Genomic DNA, 23,149 nt, shown 5'->3' with positions numbered 1-23,149 from the left:
GTGCAGGTGCTTTGAGACTGAGGCAAGCCCTTGGTTTGTCTGATGCAGCAAAAGGGTAGGGCCATAGCTGCAGCCTCTGGGAAGGGTGGTCCTGTCCCTCACTGATGTCCCAAGGTTCTCCCACAGTCAGTGGAATGTGAATCATAGAATCATTTAATCACAGGGTTGGAAACAACCTGCTAGATCATCCAGTCCAACCATCCTCCCATTATCATTGCTACTACAAGCCCCTAAGCCATATCTCATAGCTCCTCATCCAGATGCCTCTTGAACACTGCCAGGGGTGGCAACTCCACCACTTCCTGGGCAGCCATTCCATTGTCTGACCACTCTCTGAGAGAAAAAGTTCTCCCTTATGTCTAACCGAAACCACCTCTGGTACAACTTGCAGCCATTTCCCCGGGTCCTGTTCATTGCCTGGGAAAAGAGGCCAAAGTTTGAGAGTACAATAAGGTCTCCTCTGAGCCTCCTCCAGACTAAACAATCCCAGCTCCCTCAGCCACTCCTCATAGGATTTGTGCTCCAGACCCCTCACCAGTTTTGTTGCCCTTCTCTGGACATGTTACATGGCCTCAACGTCTTTCTTGTAGCAAGGGGCCCAAAACTGAACGTGGTATTTGAGGTGCAGCCTCACCAGTGCTGAGTAGAGGGGGATGATCACCTCCGTGCTCCTGCTGGCCACACTGTTTCTCATGCAGGCCAGGATGCTGTTGGCCCTCTTGGCCACCTGTGCACACTGTTGGCTCGTGTTCAGCTAAGCATCAACCAACTCCCCCAGGTCCCTTTCCTCTTCACAGTCATCCAGACACTCATCCCCATGCCTATAGCGCTGTATGGGATTATTACAGAATCACAGAATTGTAGGGGTTGGAAGGGACCTCCAGAGATCATCGAGTCCAACCCCCCTGCCAAAGCAGGTTCCCTACAGTAGGTCGCACAGGTAGGCATCCAGGCAGGTCTTGAACGTCTCCAGAGAAGGAGACTCCACCACCTCCCTGGGCAGCCTGTTCCAGTGCTCCGTCACCCTCACTGTAAAGAAGTTCTTGCGCATGTTTGTGCGGAACTTCCTATGCTGCAGTTTCCGGCCATTTCCCCTTGTCCTGTCTCCACTCACCACTGAAAACAGTCTGGCCTCGCCATTTTGCCCCACACATCTTAGATATTTATAAACCTGGATCAGGTCTCCTTTCAGTCTCCTTTTCTCAAGGCTGAACAGACCCAGCCTTTCCTCATAGGGGAGATGCTCCAGGCCCTTCACCATCTTTGTGGCCCTCCGCTGGACTCTTTCCAAGAGATCCCTGTCTTTTTTGTACTGGGGAGCCCAGAACTCCAGATGAGGTCTTACCAGGGCAGAGTAGAGGGGGAGGATCACCTCCCTCGACCTGCTGGCCACGCTCTTTTTAATGCACCCCAGTAAGCCATTGGCCTTTTTGGCCACAAGGGCACACTGCTGGCTCATGGCCAACCTGTCATCCACCAGGACACCCAGGTCCCTTTCCGCAGAGCTCCCCTCCAGCAGGTCATCCCCCAACCTGTACTGGTGCATGGAATTATTCCTCCCCATATGCAAGACTCTACACTTGCTTTTGTTAAACCTCATCCGGTTTTTTTCTGCCCAGCTCTCTAGCCTATCCAGGTCTTGCTGAATGGCAACACAGCCTTCAGGCTGTCAGCCAATCCTCCCAACTTTGTGTCATCAGCAAACTTGCTGAGGGTGGCCATTATCCCCTCATCAAGGTCATTGATGAAGATGTTGAACAAGACCGGACCCAGCACAGACCCCTGAGGAACACCGCTAGTTACAGGCCTCCAACCGGACTCTGCACCACCAACAACGACCCTCTGCACTCTGCCAGTCAGCCAGTTCTCAACCCACCTCACTGTCCACTCATCTATCCCACACTTCCTCAGCTTTGTTATAAGGATGTTGTGGGGGACAGTGTCAAATGCCTTGCTGAAATCAAGGTAGACTACATCCACTGCTCTCCCCCCATCCACCCAGCCAGAGACAACATCATAGAAGGCTACCAGGTTGGTCAAGCACGACCTCCCCCTGGTGAACCCGTGCTGACTACTCCTTATAACCTCCTCTTCTCCCAGTTGTCTGGAGATGACATCCAGTACAAGCTGTTCCATCACCTTTCCAGGGACAGAGGTGAGGCTGACTAGCCTATAATTGCCTGGGTCTTCCTTCTTGCCTTTTTTGAAGACCGGGGTGACGTTGGCTATCTTCCAGTCTTCAGGCACCTCCCCCGTCTTCCAAGACTTCTCAAAGATGACAGAAAGCTGTTCAGCAATCACCTCTGCCAGCTCCCTCAGCACCCGTGGATGAATCCCATCCGGTCCCATGGATTTGTGAACATTGGTGTTGCCTAGGCGCTCCCGGACCACCTCTTCCCTGACAGAAGGGGGGTCTTCCATTCCCCAGATCCTCTCACTAACTTCCAGGGTCTCAGATTCCCAAGGGGGAGCTTTTTCACTGAAGACAGAAGCAAAGAAGGCATTCAGTATCTCCGCCTTCTCAGCATCCCCCATTACCAGAACACCCCCGTCACTTAGCAGGGGAGCCACATTCTCCCTAGTCTTCCTTTTACTGTTAATGTACTTGAAAAAACTTTTTTTATTATCCTTTATCCCCTTTGCCAGATTTAATTCCAGGTGGGCTTTAGCCTTCCTTGTCGCATCCCTGCAGACCCTGACAACATTCCTGTATTCTTCCCATGTAGTCAGACCCTTTTTCCACATTTCATGGGCCTTCTTCTTTCCTTTGAGTTTGTGCACAAGCTCCTTGCTCATCCACACAGGTCTCCTGCCACCCTTTCCCGATTTCTTCCTCACAGGGACGCACCGATCCTGAGCTTGGAAGAAGAGCTGCTTAAATGCCAACCAGCTCTCACAGGCCCCCTTGCCTTCCAACACCCTAGCCCATGAGACAGCTCCAAGTAGGCCCCGAAAGAGATCGAAGTTGGCTCTCCTGAAGTCCAGGATAGCAATCCTACTTTTTGCTTTACTTCTTCCACTCAGGATCTTGAACACCACCATCTCGTGGTCACTACAACCCAAGCTGCCCCCGACCTTTACTTCCCTGACAAGCCCTTCTCTATTAGTGAGAATAAGGTCCAGCAGTACCCCTCTCCTCGTCGATTCCTCAACCACCTGCATCAGGAAGTTGTCTTCAACACATTGCAGGAACCGTCTGGACCGTGACTGCCTGGCCACATTGCTTTTCCAGCAAATATCTGGATGATTGAAGTCCCCCATAAGCACCAGCGCCTGGGATCGTGACGCTGCTTCCAACTGTTTGTGGAAGGCCTCATCAACCTCCTCCTCCTAATCAGGGGGCCTGTAGCACACACCCACAACGGTGTCAGCCATACCAGCCCACCCCTTGATTCTTACCCACAAGCTCTCCACTGCTACACCACTCTCCCCCAGGTGGAGTTCAATACATTCAAGCTGCTCTCTTACATAAAGAGCAACTCCACCACCCCGCCTCGCCGGCCGATCTTTCCTAAAAAGCACATAGCCCTCCATGACAACATTCCAGTCATGCGAGCTGTCCCACCACATCTCTGTGATCGCAATGAGATCATAGCCATGTGACCGCACGCAGATCGCCAACTCTTCCTGTTTATTTTCCATACTGCGCGCATTAGTGTATAGACACTTCAGGGAGGCAGCATTCCCCTGCCACACTCCATCCCTTTGAACTCCACCCTCGTCACCCATCAAGTTCACTTTTGAACCTTGAACTACCTGAACCTCAGCAGTCCTCATTTTGTCCCCTTCCCCCTTCTTACCTAGTTTAAAGACCTTTCAATGAGGCCTGCCAGCTCCTGGGCTAGGATCCTTTTTTTTATTGTGCCCAAAGTGCGGGAACTGGCACTTGGCCTTGTTGAACCTCATCCCATTCCCCTCAGCCCAGTGATCCAGCTTATCTAGATCCCTCTGAAGGGCCTCCCTGAGGCAGATCAACACTACCTCCCAACTTAGTGTCATCTGCAGACTTACTGAGGGAACACTCAGTGCCTTCATCAAGGCCATCAATAAAGATATTAAACAAGATGGGCCCCAGTACCGACCCCTTGGGGACACCACTTGTAACGGGTCGCCAGTTGGACTTAGCTCCATTAACCACTGCCCATTGGCCACGGCCCTCTAGCCAGTTCCTTACGCAAAGAATGGAACAACTGTCCAAGAAGAGTACACCTGTCCTATGTGCGTGTGTAGTGTTCTGTGAGGGAAAATGATATGACAACTAGTGGCCTCCCTACAGGACTGCAAGGAGGCAAGGAGGCCCCTGTGGCACGAGGACAACGTGCCACTTGAGCCTCAGCAGCAGACACAGCTGCCACAGCCAAGAGGACAAAGACCTTGGTTTTCTCTCAGGGCCCTCCAGCCTTGCCAGCGCTGTTGGCCATCTCCACCAGAGGCTGTTCCATGCAGTCCTACACCAGCGTCCTTTTCCCTGCAGGCTGCAGACACTCACTTCGACTCCTGCACTGGCACTCACCCTGGCACTGCCTTACGTTGATGGTTCTACAATCTCACTAGTTGTTCTTTGTGACACAACAGCACAGACTGATCACAGAGTCCTGCTGGGTGTCTCTGGCACCATAGCACTACCATTGTAGGGGAGGGCTGACCTGTCAGTTTGTGCAGAAAGAATCACTTCTAAGGTCCTTTTCCAGCCATGTTCCTCTTGTAGTCTTTCAGGAGATTTCCACAAAATGGTAATCCTTCATGCGTCGACCCTCTCACAATTGTATCTGTCTAAGCTGTATGCTATATAAGGAAACCACAGAAGGCTTGAATTACTTTAAAGCTTTCAGAGAAAAGGAGGAAAAGGAAAGAGAAATTAAAATGAGTAAGAAGATCACCCTGCTTATTATCCCTTATCTCCTTCACTAGCTTTGCCTCAATGTGAGCTTTGGCCTTCCCCATTACTTCTCTGCAGGCTCTGACAACACTCCTGTACTCCCCCCAAGGGGACATGCCCTTTTTTCAACTTTTCCTAAACCCTCTTCTTCCCTTTGATCTTATCCATGAACTCCTTGCTCATCCACGCAGGCCTCCTGCATCCATTCCCTGATTTTCTACTCTTAGGGTTGCACCGATCCTGAGCTTGGAAGAAGTGCTGTTTAAATGTTGGCTACCTCTCATTAGCTCCCTTACCTTCTAGCACCCGAGCCCATGAAACACCTCCAAGTAGGTCCCAGAAATTGTTGCAGTGGGCTCTCTGAAAGTCCAGGGCAGCAATCCCACTTTTTCCCTTACTTCTTCCACCCAAGATCTTGAACACCACCATCTCATGATTGCTGCATCGCAAGCTGCCCCCAAACTTCTCATCCCTAACAAGCCCATACCTGCTGGAAAGAACAAGGTCTAAAATCACCCCACTCCTTGTTGGCTTCTCCAACAGCTGCGTGACAACATTTTCCTCAGTGCATTGCAGGATCCGTCTGGACTGTGTGTGCCTGGGCATGTTGTTTACCCAGCAGATATGTGGATGATTCATGTCCCCCATGACAACCAGTGCATGGGATTGCAAGGCTATTTCACTTCCAGCTGTGTGTAGAAGGCCTCATTGACTTCATCCTCCTGATCTGGTGACTGGAGTACACCCCACAACAGTGTCAGCCATACCAGCCCTGCTCTTCATTCCCACCCAGAAGCACTCCACACGTTCTTCACCCTCTCACAGGTGCACCTCAATACATTCCAGTAGCTCTCTCACATAAAGGGCAACTCCTCCACCTCGCTTCCCCAGCCTATCGTTCCTGAAAAGGACACAGCCCTCCATGGCAGCATTCAGTCACATGAACTGTCTCACCACATCTCCTTGACTGCAGTGAAATCATGGCCCTGCAACTGTACACAGATCTCCAGCTCATCCTGTTTATTTCCCATGCTATGCACACTGGTCTACAGGCACTTCAGGGAAGCAGCAGGTGCATTTAAACTTGGAGGGACACAGGAAGATTTTGGATGGGGTATTGGCAACATGACCTTCTCTGAGGAGTCCCTGCATGATCCTATGGGACAGCTCAGAGGTTTTCTCTGCAATCTCCAACAGTGACAACATCCCTCAGCCCATCTCTACCACTTTGAATTCCCCTCTCTTGCCTCTTTGGACCTTGTTTAAAGACTTGGTAATCATTCCAGAGAGCTTGCTCCCCAGCACACGTGTGCCTCACTTGCTCAGTCCGAGTCCATCAGTAGCCCACACACCCCATTTCTTCCTGCACAAAATCAGAATACCCAAAGCCTTGATCAAGACACTGCGCCTTCAGCCAGGCAGCAAAAGGGAGCCTCAGTACTCCCCAGCCAGGGGCCCCCAGTTGCTGAGACTGTCCATCCTTTTTTGGTGGCACTGATATTGATGCAGTGCCCTGTCTGGCCCCCTGCCCTGCATTCTAAATGTTCTTCTAGAGGCAAGAGTTCTGACTGCACAGTTTTGCATTTCCTCACTCAAACAATGTGAGACATTGTCACTGTAGATAACATCAGCAGCAGTAGGAAGTTTGAGAAGCAAAATGATGGCCCTCACACTGTATTTTGCCCTCTGAGTGATATTTAGTCCCCTAAGCAAGATGGAGAGTAAGTCTGCTCCTGTGAGCAGAACTGTAAGCTCCATTCCATCCAGCCCACCAGTACACGCAGCAGCCCCATCCCATCTCACCTGCCCTGCATCTCCAGCCTGCAGAGCCCAGAGCCATCCATCACACACAGCACACCCGTCACAGGACCGTTCCCACCACCTCTCACTCATGCTGATGATGCTGCAGCACACAGGGCCTCCAATTTTGGATGCCAATGGGAGAAACCAGTAACACCTAACAGCCTTGCACATGTGTTGAGGACTGGCTTGAAAACCAAGGCCATGTTCAGAGTATCAAGGACATGATAGCCTTGTAAGTCAATTTGAGTAAACAACTAGTTGCAAGTTAAGCTGTATGAGGAAGCTGTTATGGGAAGTAGGCGTAGCAGGGAACTTCACATTCTCATGGTTACAGGTTGACGTAAATGAGTAGTGCCCAATGAGAAGGCGACAGGTGTACTGTAAGGTTATATACTCTGATGCTCTACCATTAAAGGTTGGACTTAGCTGCTAACTGGTATCTAGTCGTCTCTAAGATCCCACAATCCTGCTCCCAAATGGCGCCCAAACAGGGAGCAGAGGCAGTCTGAAAAGCTTTGGGGCTTTGCTATGGGAGGAACAATGTCAGTCGAGTGAGTGTGCGCTAAATCCGGGAAGGAAGACAACATGGAGCTGGAGGTAGCTCTGTCATTACCAGCGAGCTTCTTAGAGAAGTGAGGCATAAAGCTCAGTGCCAAAGTCCTATCTGCATTAGTTACAATGGGCCGGGCAAAAGGGCATTTCAATGATTCAGTACAGGTCTTTTTGAAATTAAGGAGTGGCGAGATTTCGGTGATGCTATTTGGGACGCTGTAATAGATGGAGAAAAGTGGGAAAAAAGGATGCAGGGCCCTTGGCGGGAGGTTATTAACTGCCTAAAGAAATACCAGGTAGAGAAAAATACTGCCCAGAATGTGATGCAAGTTTTAGACCTGGCTGAAGGCAGTAAGATGACAGAATCGGTGTTCGGGGTGGGAGGACAGTCAGTCTTTGAACCATCAACCCCACCAATTATGCCGGAAGCTGAAGCTTGCAATCCAAATTCGCCTCATTGGACTGCCCCAAAAAGACTGAGCCCACCACCCCATTGCTGCCTACCCCATCCGTGATGGATGGATCAGATCAATCTACCTGCCCCAGGCTGCCAGCACGGCCGATTCTTCTGAATCCCAAATCGGGGGAATCGTCATCCAGCAATGATGAAGCCACCTCTCGGGAAAGGAGAGTTGGCGGGAGACTGGGGGGATGTGGTGGCTTAAGCGTACAACCTATGGGGGGTGAAGAATGGTCAGCAATAATAAGGGATGCAGTCCTGGAAGGAGAATGGGGGGTGGTCAGGTCGTTAACACAAGGGGCATATCTGGTAATTCATCAGCCTGGGCACAGGAACGGGCAGGTCGCCAAATATGTACAAATAGACTGGAAGCTGCTACAACAGTTATGTAATACTGTGGCTGATTATGGGCAGCCAGGCAAATGTTACAATGGTTATGGTCCACGAATATGATGGTGCCAGAAGATATTAAGCATATAATGAAACTGATTTGCTGACCCTCACAATTGATGGTGTGGGAAAAGGCCTGGCGGACAGAGTGTGAGGCTTCGACCAGAGTAAATAGACCTCGGGTGACCCACTTGCTAATGTTACCCCAGATATGTTAATGGGGATGGGCAATTATACAACCACTCAGGTTCAGATGACTTTCCCTGCACCCATTCTATGGGAAAGCATGCGCTGCTCTCGAATGGCTTTGCAATTTGTGCCCTTGAAAGAGGTGCAACCACACTACGTTACAATTAAGCGGACGGATGGGGAACCATTTTCCTCCTTTATAGACAAATTAACAGACTCCCTAATGCCTGAACCCAGCCTCACCCCAGAAGCCAAGGAAATTATGCTGAAAACATTAGCAGTAGAGAAGGCCAATGGAAAAACGCAGAGTATCCTATTGCAGTTGCCACGATCAGCCAGTGTAGCAGATATGATAGAGAAGGTGAACCAATCTGGTGCAGACGCATCTGCAGCTATGATTGGGAGAGCAGTGGAACAATCAATGCGTACCTCAGCTGAATCAGTCACTGCCACTTTAGCAGCTGCACTAAGGCCATTGGGGATGAAGGAGAGGGCTGAGTCACAAGGGTCATGCTTTAGGTGTAGAAACAGGGGACATATTAGGAAACAATGTAGAGAACAGGTTTGGTGCAAAAACTGCAAGAATGCCTCACATGCAACTTTAGCCTGTAGATAGGGTCAGGGAAACAATGACAGCCAGCCACCCGAGGGAGTCTGGGATCAGACTTGGTTACCGCAGTAAGCACAACATTGATTGATCAAAACCCGGTAAAAATAGCTACCACAATAACTGGCCCAATCATAATTCAAGGCAAGATATATGGCGCCTTACTGGTGGGTCGATTATCAGCTTCTATTAAAGGGATTCTTGTTGTTCCAGGGGTTATTGACGCAGACTTATACAGGAGTGATCATGGTCAGATGTTACATTTTAAACCCACCTGTCTTTATCCCTGCAGGATCTCAAATTGTGCAGCTGATTCCACTTGAACAAAAATGGCATGTGGTTAGTGATAGAAACAGAGGGGATCATGGATTTGGTAGTACTGGGGGATTGGCGATGTTGTCGTTTAGCATGCAGAATGGGCCCACGGTCAAAGTACGCATGCACCAGAAAGACTTCAAAGAGGAGGTTGTCATAAAGGCTCTCTTGGATTCATGGGCAGATGTCACCATCCTAAATTTTGACAGATGGCCTGCCTGGCCAGCGGTCCCAGTCAATAATGCAGTAGTAGGCATTGGATATCAACAGGTAGGCCTAAAAGTACAGTGGATGTCAAAATGATTATTGATGACCAGGTAGCCAAGGTACGACCTACAGTCCTTCCTTGATTGGTCGGGACGTGATGGCTCAACTTCATTTCAGGTTGGTTTCGCCATCAGCAATTTATCAGTCGCGGCCACTGAGCAGCGGCCTCAACCCATAAAGTTACAATGGAAAACTGGTAACCCAGTATGGGTGGATCAGTGGCTGCTAACTCAGGAAAAGTTATTAGAGGCCCAAAAACTAGTTCTAGAACAATTTGAAGCAGGACATATTGTTTGTTCCACAAGCCTGTGGAATACCGCCATATTCATTATAAAAAGAAATCAGGAAGATGGAGGCTCTTACACAATTTGAGGAAAATTAGGAAAATAATGGAGCCCATGGGAGCCCTACAACCAGGGTTGCCATCACCCACAATGATCTTTGCACACTCAGGACACTGAAAGGTTCTCTCTCCTGTGTGAAGCACTCGTGGCACTTCAGTTCAGAACTACTTTTGAAGCTCTTCCAATGCTCAGAGCACATGTAGGGTATTGCTAGTGTGTGGAAGCGCTAGTGGTAGGTGAGGTGGGAACTGCTTTTGAAGTTCTTTCCACACTGAGAACACCTGTAGGGTCTCTCTCCTGTGTGGATGCATTGGTGGTAGGTGAGGTGGGATCTCCTTCTGAAGCTCTTCTCACAGTCACAGTACTTGTATGGATTCATTCCTGAGCGCATGCACTGGTGGTTAATGCTGCTGGAATCTTTTTCAAAGCTATTTCCACACTCAGTGCATGGATTCTGCTTTTTTTTTCTGGTACTCATCCTTGCTCCTGGATTCTTCAGGCTCTTTTTGACCTATGTTGAAGGCCAGTGGGCTCCTTCCTGTCTTTTGCAGACCCTTTCCCAGTGGCTTCATGATGTGCTCACCCTGACCTTGCTCCAGGCCTCCTTGGACATCCCTTCTGATTTCTTCCACACACACACCACCCCACCGCCTTTCGTCCACACCACTTTCCTGCAGGTCCTCCAGTATGTCTGCAATCGCATTTCCTGCTGGATGAAAGAGGAAAGATTTTGCACAGCACACAAAGGAACTCATTGCCACCTGGTCACTTTGATGTTGGGACACTGGGGCCAACAGTGTGTTTGTTGCTAGATGACAGAGAAGCTCACCAAATGGAGTTTACTCACACTTCTTTTTTGAGTGTGTTTGACTTGCACTTTACTCCAGGGTTTCTCAAATTTTCATAACTTTACTCACACTTCACTCTGGGTTTACTCACACTTTTCTCCCGTTTTTACTGACACCCTACTCTGGGTGTGTACACTCTCTCCTCCAAGCCTACCCACACTTTACTCCGGGTGTTTCTCATACTGTACTCCAAGCTTACTCACCCATCCCTCCTGGTTTATTCACAGTTTTCACTGGGATTTACTCACACTTTGCACCAGGCTTGCACACTCTCTGCTCTGGGATTACTCCTACTCTACAGCAGGTGGACTCAACCTTAGTCTGGTTTTACTCACCATTTACTTGGCGTTTACTAACCCTTTACTCTGGGTTTCTTCAAACTTGACTTGGTATTAACTCACACTGTACTCCGAGTTTACTTGCATGTCTCTCCGGGTTTACATGCACTTCTTTTTGGTGTCTTTGACTCTTTGACTCACACTTTACTCAGGATGGATTACAACTTTTCTTCAAATTTACTCACACTTTACTCCTGATTTACTCACAGTTTTATCCGGGTTTTACTGACATCCTACTCCAGGTGTGCATGCTCTCTCTTCCAAGCCTTTCCACAGTTTACTCCAGGTGTTTCTTACTCTTTACTCTGAGTTTACTCACACTTTACTCCTGGTTTAGACACAGTTTTCACCAGGATTTGCTCACGCTTTTCACCAGGCTTGCACACTCTTTGCTCTGGGATTATTCTTACTCAACTCCGGGTGAGCTCATTTCTTACTCTGGTTCTACTCACACTTTACGCCACATTTACTAACCCTTTACTTATGGTTTACTCAACCCTACGTCGCTTGGTGCTGTGTCTCTGCAGCCCTGCATGCATCTTGGTTAAAGCTTATAACGGACTTGCTTATACTTTAAAGCCATTTGAACTTTCCTCCAAGTATGGGGTGTTAGACATTGCAGGCATTCCTCATTCTCCCACTGGACAAGCTATCATTGAGCGTACTCATCTCACATTGAAATCCATTCTTCATAAACAAAAAAGGGGGAATATGGGAGACACATCACAAGAGAGGCTGTATGTGTTTTGCTTTCTCTGTGCCATCTGTCAATAAAGCAGAGCCAGCCTCTTGGCATGAATGTGTTGTACTGCCTCAAGGCTTGAAGAATTCTCCGACTGTGTCAGCTGTTCGTAGCCACTGCCTTGCAACCTATTTGTAAAGCAAACCCTCATATGATCATTTATCATTACGGGGATGACATCCTGTGCTGTCAGGAACAGCCTTTTGATAATAGCTGGGAAATGCAATTAATCTCCCATCTCTCTCAATTTGGCCTTACGGTGGCACCGGAGAAAGTGCAACACACATTTCCTATGTTAAATCTGGGTTGGAAACTGTCAGATGCTATGATATACCCTCAGACTGCAGAATTGAAAATTGTTATTTCTACACTCACCGACTTTCAAACGCTTTTAGGTCACTTACAATGGCTATGGCAATTGGTCAGCATTTCTAACACACAACTGGAACCGTTGTTACAGTTGTTAAGGAGGAGATGTGCTAATGATGCAATCGTACTGACGCCTGAGGCTGAGCAGGCTCTAGTCCAGATCACCACCCAAATTCAATCGGCAGCTGGCCATCGTCAATCCCTACTTCACGACATTTCTCTTGTGTATGTCCAGGAAAGACACACTTTTGCAGTCATCTGTCAATGGCAAAAGAAAAAGGGGGAGGTTGGTCAAGGCAGAATACCACTGACGGACAACTGTAAAAGGCACACTTCTCCTCAAAACTGGCCTACTAAACAATCTTGTACTTTCCATCTGTGTTTTTTTGTTTGTTTGTTTTATTTTTTGCTGGAATGGCTGTTTCCCCCTGCTCAGTCTTTGATGACTTATTGATATAGTAGCTGAACTAATTTGTATGGGCAGAGACAGATGTCTCAGCATAGCGGGGCAAGAACTTGATGATATTAGTTTACCCTTTACCTCGATGTGGGCAGAATGGGTGTACCATAATTCCCTCTCCTTACAGTTGGCTTTAGAAGGGTACCCTGGTCGTTGGCATATGGAATTCCCAGATCAGCAAGTAGTGCAGTTCCTGGAAAAAACTGACTGGATTGAAATACCTTGGTATTCAAGGTGACCGGCGAATAGTTGCACAGTATATACTGATGCTGAAGCCATGGAGATGTGTGTGTGTGGTGGGACAATAGTTGGAAGCATCAGATTGTGCCAACAGAGCTGCAAGACAGTTTGCAAACTATGGAACTAGTAATGATTTTATGGGCTTTTACTGCGTGGCCAAATGAACCCCTGAATGCTGTAACTGATTCCCTCTACGTGGCTGGCGTATGTCAAAGAATTGAGGACGCCCACATTAAGAACAACAATGTGTGGCTTATCTCTCTGTTTTTACACCTTAAACATATATTACAGCAAAGAAAGGAACCATATTGTGTCATCCACATTTGCAGAGAGCTAAATACACTTGGTTTAGAGAGGGTAATCCTGTAGCATTAGTTATGGTGACCCCTGTTAATCTGTTTGATGTTGCTCATACCTCTCTCTCATGAGATGTTTCATCAAAATGCCCGTGGTTTGCACAGACAGTTTAATATTGGCATGAATGATGCAAGGTTGATAGTACAAACATGTCCACAGTGCAGTCACCATAACGGTGGCCTTGGGCTGGGGACCAATCCCCGAGGCTTACGAGCATTGGAAGTGTGGCAAATGGATGTCACCCATATTGCAGAGTTTGGCCAACTGCAATATATACAAGTCACTATTGATACTTACTCTGACTTTCTATGGGCTTCTCCTTCAGTGGGTGAATCTGCTAAATATGTCATTAAACATGGGATTGCATGTTTTGCTATCCTGGGAGTTCCAAAACAAATTAAAACAGATAATGGGCCAGCCTATAAGTTGCAGTCAGTACAGTTTATTTTGCAAAAGTGGGGAGTTCAACACAAGTTCAGGATCCCACATACTCCTACAGGTCAGGCTACCATAGACTGCACACATGCTACGCTAAAACACAGCTAAGCCGAATGAGCGATACACGTGATGTGCCGGATCGCCTCATGAGCGCTCTCTTCTCCCTTAACTGCCTTTCTGAATGAGGAGGTTCATCGGTACCTGCTACAGCCTTGCATCATTCAGGCACAAGCATGGGAGTGCTATCTGGGTCTGCTAAAGTATCGTACGAAGATCCTTTGACTGGAGATTGGAAGGGCCCAAGTACTCTCATATTTGTAGGAAGAGGTTATTTTTGTCTTTCCACAGATGATGGCCCTATTTGGATTCCTGCTTGCAGTGTTTGCCCTTGGCGTGGAAGCACTACCTGAACCACAGCAAATCAACCCGCGGCAAAACATGTGGGTCACCTGAGCTCAATCAACAGCCTGTACCGACTTCTGCTAGTGCTTGCTTCTGCCACTGATCCCTCCCAAATTTGTTTTATATGGATGCTGTTTCTCAGTGATTCTGACTTACCTGCTTACTCCACAGATAGTTGCAATATATTGGATACTCCAGGTGATTGTTCTTTCAAGCTTCTTAAGGGTCTCAATACCACTATACCCTGGGACCCACAGGAATTGAATCTTCTTGGAGCTCAACAACTACAGGATGGAAGAAAACAAGTTTCATGTTTGGCAATTATACACACTCAGTATGGCAACTGGCTATTAGGAGTTACTCATTTTGAATCCCTTTGCCTGGAAAACCACAAGGGAACCAAACATGGACCATAGTATCTCCTAAGCAAGTAGACTGTTCAGTAGAGGCACGGTGCAGGCATTGTTGCTGGCTTATCAGTCCAATACTATGGTCCAAACCACACTAGGAGCAGTTGGGTTTGGATGGAACACCACACAAATTTTGATCGGCCCACAGAAGCTGAAAGCACCACTACCCGGGTATTTTCTAATATGTGGGGATTGTGCCTGGCAGGGTATACCAGGAAATGCCTCTGGGGGTCCATGTTACATTGGCAAACTTGCTATATTTTCTCTCACTTTCCAGGAAATCACAGAATTGTAGAGGTTGGAAGGGACCTCCAGAGACCATTGAGTCCAACCCCCCTGCCAAAGCAGGTTCCCTATACCAGGTCGCACAGGTCGGCATCCAGGCAGGTCTTGAACATCTCCAGAGAAGGAGACTCCACCACCTCCCTGGGCAGCCTGTTCCAGTGCTCCGTCACCCTCACTGTAAAGAAGTTCTTGCACACATTGGTGCAGAACTTCCTATGCTGCAGTTTCCGGCCGTTTCCCCTTATCCTGTCTCCACTCACCACTGGAAAGAGTCCGGCCTCGCCATTCTGCCCCCCACACCTTAGATATTTATAGACCTGGAAATGCATGTCATCTGTTCCAAACGTAGCATAGGTCTACTGCCAGATCACAACGACAATGTGGAGTTATTATCTGTGGCTGCACAGGTGGCTTTAGCTGTCTTTATACCAGGGGTTGTTGATGGGAATGCACAAAAAACACTGTAGCTTGCTTAGCATGCTGGGCAGAAAAACAACTTCATGTAACTACTGGTATTTTAGAGCAATTATTATTGCATCAAAGTAGCTTATGCCATGCCTTGCTGCAAAATAGAGCTGCCATTGATTCTTTGCTATTAGCACAGGGACACGGATGCAAGGATTTTGATGGTATGTGCTGCATTTAAGTGACCACAGTGAGTCAGTTCACAAGGCCATCACATATTTGAAAGGACATGCACATAAGATGCAGCAAGATGTCAGTCTGCTGGACAAATGGCTAGAGGGATGGAGTATTACCGCATGGCTGCAAGGTTTGGGAAAGAGAGGTTTTCGCGCTCCCCTAATGATTGTTTTAGGTATTACAATGATTAGTATAGGTATCGGAATTGTAAAACACTTGCTCAACAAAATGCCTGCTGCTGTCTAGCTTGCGCAAAAAGAAAAAGGGGGAATTGTGGAGGAGTGGTGGACGCAGCTCGGCCATGTTTACCCCTCTTTGTAATATTGCGAGCAAGCATTCCACAAAAGGGACAGCACCAGGATGTGAGACGACCATGAGAAAGACTGATGATCATGAGAGAGACTGATACCAGACTTGAAACGACTGGCCTGTGCTTCTTATTGTTTGCTGTTGCCTTGTAGCTTGCTGTATTGCAAACGTATAATATAGGGTGCGAATTTCCTGTTGTGTTGATGCGGTTGAGTGCTTCCTTTATTTTAGTAATTGATTGAATGTGAATTAATAGGATTTAATGTTTCCAATGCTAGGATGTACGGGAATAGCTCTTCTAATGTATTACTAATGCTCAGTTATGATGCTGTCAGCCTACCAAATAGTCTTCAAGACAAAACCTGGAAAGGAATCCCAGGAAAGGGATGACCCTGTATTGTAGGATGATTAACTCTCTTTCATCTCAGTAATCAGGATGTATTTTGCAAGTAGGTGTTCCACTTGGGCTCTGTATCTCGCAGTGGCCATGCGGATGCAGTGTACAAATGGGAAGTACCCTTCAGACCCTGAGATGAAGAAAAGCAAGAGAATCTGATGTGGGTGGGAGAGGAAAAGTGCACCTTGAAGCAGGGGACGCCCTGCTGGCACTGCCTATCGCATTCACCACCACCATGTTTTTTCTCTCTCTTTTTCTGCAGGTTGTTGTTTCTCTAGGGTCAGAAAGTAAGAACGCCCCTAGTGATACTCTAGCACATTTGCCCTCGAATATTGATACAGCCACTAACTTTCAATAGAACAGTTGAAGACCTCTTTCTAATCAGTTAGAGATTAACGTAGAACGGGACACTCAGGAATTTATTTCCAGGTTGCAGAAAGTTGGGCTGCAGACCAAACACGTTTGTTGTTTTCAGTAGATTAGCAGCAATATGCTGTTTGCCTTGTCTCTTTAGAGTACTGTCAATTGAGGCCTTGATTCAGTTATAATGATTGTACAATTAATATAATTAGTGTTATTATTTTATAGTATAGTAAAAGTTTGTGAATAAACAAAAAAAGGGGGAATTGTGGGAACACAAGAGAAAACTGTTCAGAGCAGCAGCTGTGGAGCAAGACAAGCAGCATGAAAACCAAGAACACCACTAGAAGAAGAAAGAGCATCTCAGGGCTCTGATTGGCTTCACTTGGTGTTACCTCACACTTCACTCCAATTCCACTCGCACTTTACTCCGGGTTTACTCACACTTCTTTTTTGTGCGTTTTTGACTCACACTTTACTCAAGGTGGAATCAAACTTTTCTTCATCTTTACTCACACTTTACTCCTGGCTTATTCACTCTTCTTTTTTGAGTTTGTCTGACTCACACTTCACTCAAAATGGACACAACATTTTTACTATAAATACCTGCAGCTCCATAGAATAGAGTGGTGAGCTTAATAAAGACCAGTATGTTCTGAGTATGAAAGGAGGAAAATTGGTGGAAGGCAATCTCTTGAAGAACAGTTCTACAAGAGAAAACAAATAGATACATGTATTTCTTTCCCCTTTTCAAAAGACTCACAAAGTTTACAGACTTGTCAGGAGATGGGCAGTCCGCCCGCACTTCAAGCACGTGTTTGCAATCCAAGTCCTGCAGTCCTGATAAGCTTTCCAACAAAGCTCTCTGAGAATACAGAGAGGTTGGTTCTGCTTAGATGATCTTTGAGGTCCTTTCCAACCCAGGCCCATTCTATGATGCTGTGATTCATAGGGATTGAAGCTGAGCGTTTCTCACAAAGGTACGACCATGCTGCACGCTGTGCTGCCACAACACAAAAGAAGCTTCACCCCCAGCCCCATCAATTGTAGGTCATGTGGAGGCCCTTGGGAAATGTAGCACATCTCAGTGTATCCTCCTCTTGGAGAATCAGAACTGATGGGAGACTTCTAGAGAACACCACAACAGGCAGTACAGCTCTGCAGTGTACTCCATCTCTATACCAACAGTCTGTTGCATGATGTCATGAGGTGGACTACTGTCACAACCAGGACACAAAGCTCACATAAACCCTTTCTCACAGGCAAGTCGCCTGTTCAGGCCATGATCTGTGAACATCCACACATATGGAAGTTCCACTTAGCCTTCAGTGGGATGGAAGTGAGAACACTTGGAAGAAGCTGATAAATAATGTCCCAAACTGGACCAGGGTGGGATTCTTTGTTAGCTTGCTTGTTTTCTTTCTTTTGTTTTTTGTTTTCTTTTTTTTCTTCTCAAGAGCAGAATCAGAAGAGTATCTGTAGACCCTCCCTGCCATCGGGATACAGTCCCTTTGGATGTGTTTCTGAACCATGGCATTCTGGAAAGCCTTGATGTGAGCGGAGGAAATACTTTTGGTCATGTGTACAGCTGGGTTATCAGCAGAAAGGAAAGAGATGCGGCTGTGATCACAGCAAAGTTCAGAGGAACATCCTCTGCAGAAAGTTGTGTAGAGTTTAAACATTGCCAAGTGAAACTTGGAGCCCACCTTTGGCCCACAGAAAATGCAATAGAACTGGAAGCAGTCTTTCCTGGACACAAACCCCAAGTTACCCCGAGGGTGGTTCCTTCTGGGTGGCCTTAAAGTCTGTAGATCTACAGCAGCAAACAGCAGAGCCGGCCCTCGTACAGCAGAGAGCTTAACCATGCTCATGCCTTGCAGGGAAGATCGAATTGAGAAAGCAGGATAGGAAGTTGTTCGAAATAGCACTCACTTGCTCAGTGAGTAGAAACGTGACATCAGTGCCATGGGCAGCGCTCAGTGAGGAAGTGACCCAGCTGCAGGGAGATGCTGCCCTCGAGAGCAGGCAGCCGGAGATTGCCTCTTGCTGAGAGCTGCTCACGGGTGAGAGGAGTTAAAGGAACGGCAGGGCAGCAACGTGGGGATGTGTGACCACAAGGATGTGCGAATGTCCCCAGCAAAGGAAGCAGAGACCCAGCAGAGAGCGATGCTTCATTAGTGTCACAAAACACAGCCCCTTTACCTCCATTCCTCCCCCAGGGGGCAGATGTGCCATGAGAACGAGCTGTGAAACTGCCCAAGGCCCGGCAGCCGGCTCGGGGCGTGCTCGCTGTGGGTATTGCTGCCTGGACCTGAGGCTGTGCCGAAGCGGCCAGAGCCTGGCTGGAAGCCGTCCGGGCAGCACCGCGGTGGCAGGAGGAGCGGCGAGGCCGTGCTGCGGCCAGCTCCGGGCTGAGGGCACTCGGCATCCTCTGTTCTCCGCGACTCCTAGGAGCCCGGTTGCCTGCACCAGAGGCGGGAGCAGCCTGCTCCGCACCCAAGGTAGGAGCCCTTCGTGGCTCGTGCAGAGCAGCTGCAAGCATTTTTCTCTTCCACGTGAACCCGGTTTCGAAGCAGGGACTGGGGAGGGCTACAGCACTACTTGAGGACTAGTAGATGACCTGCAGCTTTGGGAGGTCAAGAAAGAAAGGGATTCTTTTTAAATTAGGCTACAGACTTCTTATCATCAAATGGTATTAATACTAATTAGATTTTGTTCCATAGTAGTTGTTGTTTGGTTGCTTGTATCCCTTACTCTCTTTGTTCTGTGTGCTTTTTTTTAACACACCCCCTCACGCTGTGTGGGACTGTCCCCGAGCTGCAGGAAGTTCTCCCTCCCCTTGTGAACAGACCCCCGAGGGGACGGGAGCAGGGGTTCCCAGGCGTGTTGCAGCCCGGCTTGGGCTCCGAGGGCCACAGGAAGGGGTTGGAGCTAGGACAGCGAGGAAGTGAGCAGAGGAGCTCAGCGTGCTCTGCTGCCCCATCCACTCTCTGTAACACAGCCTGCGTTTTTCCCTGTGGGCCACGGGAGACATGAGATTACCTCGCTCCGCAGCTCTGCACACTAGAAGCTTTCAACTCCCCGATGCTTCCTTTTGAGTGTCTGAATGTGAATCCTCCAAGGGGGGAATTTCCACTCCCTTTTCCCTTCCCGGCAGCCCACAGTTTCCCTTTGGGGACCCAGCAGGCAACATCTGCCTCTAGCGGCCCTTGCAGCGTTACCTTTTGTGTGCTTAGCACCGGGCTGATGGCTCACCTAGGGATGTGCAAACCCCTCCCTTGGCTTTTGTTCAGGCAGACAGGTCTGGTGAATGGTGACCCAGCACAGAGTAAGGGCTTGAAACTGGATGGTCAGTGTGGTCCTTTTCAACCCAGGCTATTCTCTGATGCTGTGATTACCTTCAGATATTCACTCTAAAAAACCACATTAGAGAACCTTAGGAAGCTCCAAAGTAACCATGAGTCTCTTACAGAAGATCTGTGTCAGCAAGGTGTCTTTGTAAGAGGAGCAATCTGTTTGTTAATCAAATCATTTGTAAGCTTATCACTAGAAAACTGTAACAACAGCAGAGGCCAGTTTCCTACTACAGACATCCAGAAACACCAACAAACACAGCAGTTTAAGGTACGGACCCCAGGACTTACACAGCTTTAAAGATGCTGCGTAAGGGTTATGAATGGATGTATTGCAAAGATCCCAGGCCTCCCCATCTGACAAGACAAAGGACGGCTCCCTCACAACAGGACCACGCCTGCACAAGAGATATTGTGAAGCCATGAATACTGGATAGTGAACTGTATAAAGACTATCAGCTGGAAAGGGAAAGTGCACGCCGTTGGTGGAGCAGAGACTCCCCGGCCGCCCAGCGCTGTTTTGCTTACTTGCTTGCTTTAATAAAAAACGATTTCCAGAATATATAATTGGATTGTTCAATTTATTTGGCATAATATAAAACAATTTGGTGCCGTGACTTGGATACAGGTAACTCTGATATGGGATCCTCAACCTGGGGGATGGCCAGGAATGGGAGATCTCCATACAGAGACCTGTAATTTCGAACCCAAAAAATCAGGAAAGTAAGCAAAAGAAACTGCAGAATCCTGTAATTTTTGTGCACGAAGACCCAAATGACAACTCAAGGTGGTTGAGTAAGTATTGCAGTGTTGCAAGGGAATCCGTTCAGTCGGGGTTGGGAATCCTGGAGTGTGAGTGACTCTGAGAGGTCTCTGCGAGAGACTAAGCGAGTGTGGACCCTTTAGTAGTGCAGTTCCCATAGCCTGGGAGGGCATGGGTCACGAATAAGGGGAACGAGTGTGAGAGTGAAAGGAGAGCACTCCAGAAGATGGGACAGAAGAAGAACAAGCCTTCTGATCCCATGGGTGGTCCCAAACAAAAGGGCAGACTACCAGATATACCAGCAGATAGCCCACCAGGACTTATGATTAAGTACTGGGAAAACTTCCCCTCGAGGAAAGGAAAGAGCAAGGAGAAAGTGATCCATTATTGTACGGAAGTTTGGGGGGGAAATCAAATTAGGGCAGATAGCTTATTCTGGCCAATATTTGGATCCTTTGAGGACTGGATATGCCAGGCCTTAAATATTTATGTTAATTCTAAAAAGCCATTTAGCGATGAGGAAAGTGAATACTCTAGTCTATGGACTACTCCAGGAACCCAAACTTTTCTATTTAACCTTAAAGAAAAGAGACAAAAAGAAAATATTAGAAAGGAAGAAGAAATCCCCTGGTCCCCTCCTCCTTATGTACCCCCTGAGCTTCCTGTGGCTCCTGAACCTGTCTCCACACCCCAGGCTCCAGCAGTGGCTCCGGTAGAAGATAAGGGGATAGAGTCTGATGATGCAGAGGAGTCAGATTATCCTGACTCACCTGGACTCCAAAGGAGAACCAGAAGCCACACCAAACAAAAAAGTTCCAGGGAGGAAAAGTTGTTCCCCCTTAGGGGAACAGTAATGGGACCTGGACAGCAGCTAGGAATAGGGTACGTCTCTACTCCTTTGAATTCAGGAGATGTTAGAGAATTTAAAAGGGAAATGGGGAATTTACTAGAAGACCCATTGGGAGTTTCTGAAAAGCTAGACCAGTTTTTGGAACCGAGTCTTTACACCTGGGAAGAGTTACAATTTATATTAGGGATCTTATTTACTGCAGAAGAGAGAGATATGATCCGGAAGGCAGGAATGAGAATCTGGGATTATCAGCATCAGGCTGGCCCGGGAGCAGATGAGAAATGGCCTCTCCAAAAGCCCCCCTGGAATAACCAAAATGCAGAGCACCGAGCTAATATGTCAGACCTCTGATCAATTATCATTCAAGGGATCAGAGAGTCAGTTCCTCAGGGACAGAATATTAATAAGGCCTTTAGTGAGCAGCAAGAGAAGGATGAAACCCTGACTGAATGGCTGGAAAGGCTGCGTAAAAGCCTGCAGCTGTATTCGGGAGTAGATCCTGCTACTCCCGTAGGGCAGGCACTACTAAAAACACAGTTTGTGGCGAAATCTTGGACTGACATCAGAGGAAGTTGGAAAAGTTAGAAGACTGGCAGGATAAGGGACTAGATGAATTACTGAGGGAAGCACAGAGGGTATATGTAAGACGAGAAGAGGAGATCCACAAGAAGCAAGCTAGAATCTTAGTGGCAGCAACAAGAGAAGGGCAACACTCAAAGTGGGAATTCTCCAGAGGGAGAAAGGCTGTCAATCAAGGGAACAGGGAGATGGAAAACAGAGAATGACTAGGGATATGAGGCAAATAAACTGTTTTTATTGCCAGAAAAAAGGACACAAGAAAAGAGATTGCAGAAAGCAAATACAGGATGAAAAGATGTGCCAGGAAGATTAGTGGGGTCAGGGGCTTTATGTGCTGGGGACCCTTAAAGGAACAGAGCCCTTGATAAAATTGAAAGTGGGTCCTCAGTGCCAGAAAATGGAGTTCCTTGTGGACTCCGGGGCAGAAAGATCTGCTGTCCAAAAGCTGCCCTGAGGATGCTCAGTCTCCTCAGAAAAACTTCAAGTAGTCGGAGCCAAGGATGATTATTGATTAATCACATCAAGGATGTGATTATTGAATTAGGAGTTAATTTGGAAGTTACAAACAAGGAGCTGACTGTAAAATTATGCACCCTGACAATAAAGGATGAAGAAAAGATAAATCCTGAGGTGTGCTATACCTCGGATTCGGTGGGAAAATTGGATATTGCCTCTTTTGAAGTAACCATTAAGAACCCAGAGATCCCTGCAAGGATAAAACAATATCCTATTTCATAGGAAGGCCGACAGGGACTCCAGCCAGAGACTGAGCGATTAATAGCAAGAGCATGTCACCATCCAACACACCTACACTACCTGTGAAGAAATCTGATGGGTCATATAGGCTAGTGCATGACTTGAGGGAAATAAACAAGCAAACGATCACCCGGTTCCCAGTGGTCGCCAATCCTTATACTCTATTAAGCCAATTAACACCGGAACTGAAGTGGTATACAGTCATAGATTTAAAAGATGCATTCTGGGCCTGCCCCCTTAAGGAGGAATGTAGGAATTATTTTGCCTTTGAATGGGAAGATCCCTGAACTCACAGGAAACAACAGTTAAGGTGGACAGTGTTACCCCAAGGATTCACCGAATCACCTCATCTGTTTGGTCAAGCACTAGAACAGGTACTGGGCACTTATCAACCAGATCCCCAGGTAACCTGAGTGCAATATGTAGATGATTTGCTCCTGGCAGG

At 47.7% G+C, this 23,149-nt stretch overlaps 3 protein-coding genes and 2 pseudogenes across 5 annotated transcripts in view; 3 read left to right on the top strand and 2 right to left on the bottom strand.

The window, feature by feature from the left end:
* LOC125686094 (zinc finger protein 501-like) overlaps positions 1-23,149 on the bottom strand; it is a 474,399-nt gene that overhangs the window by 280,111 nt on the left and 171,139 nt on the right. The window lies entirely within an intron of this gene.
* LOC125686101 (zinc finger protein 664-like) overlaps positions 1-23,149 on the top strand; it is a 186,064-nt gene that overhangs the window by 9,784 nt on the left and 153,131 nt on the right. The window lies entirely within an intron of this gene.
* Positions 1-23,149, bottom strand: part of LOC125686103 (zinc finger protein 239-like) — a 208,912-nt gene that overhangs the window by 69,551 nt on the left and 116,212 nt on the right. The window lies entirely within an intron of this gene.
* LOC125686096 (zinc finger protein 383-like) overlaps positions 1-23,149 on the top strand; it is a 119,350-nt pseudogene that overhangs the window by 77,020 nt on the left and 19,181 nt on the right.
* LOC125686100 (zinc finger protein 660-like) overlaps positions 18,871-23,149 on the top strand; it is a 65,039-nt pseudogene continuing 60,760 nt past the window's right edge.

The sequence above is a fragment of the Lagopus muta genome, chromosome 31 (assembly GCF_023343835.1).
Source record: "Lagopus muta isolate bLagMut1 chromosome 31, bLagMut1 primary, whole genome shotgun sequence".
NCBI lineage: Eukaryota > Metazoa > Chordata > Aves > Galliformes > Phasianidae > Lagopus > Lagopus muta.
Note: the sequence above shows the minus strand (reverse complement) of the source record. Positions and strands in the feature narration are given on the sequence as shown.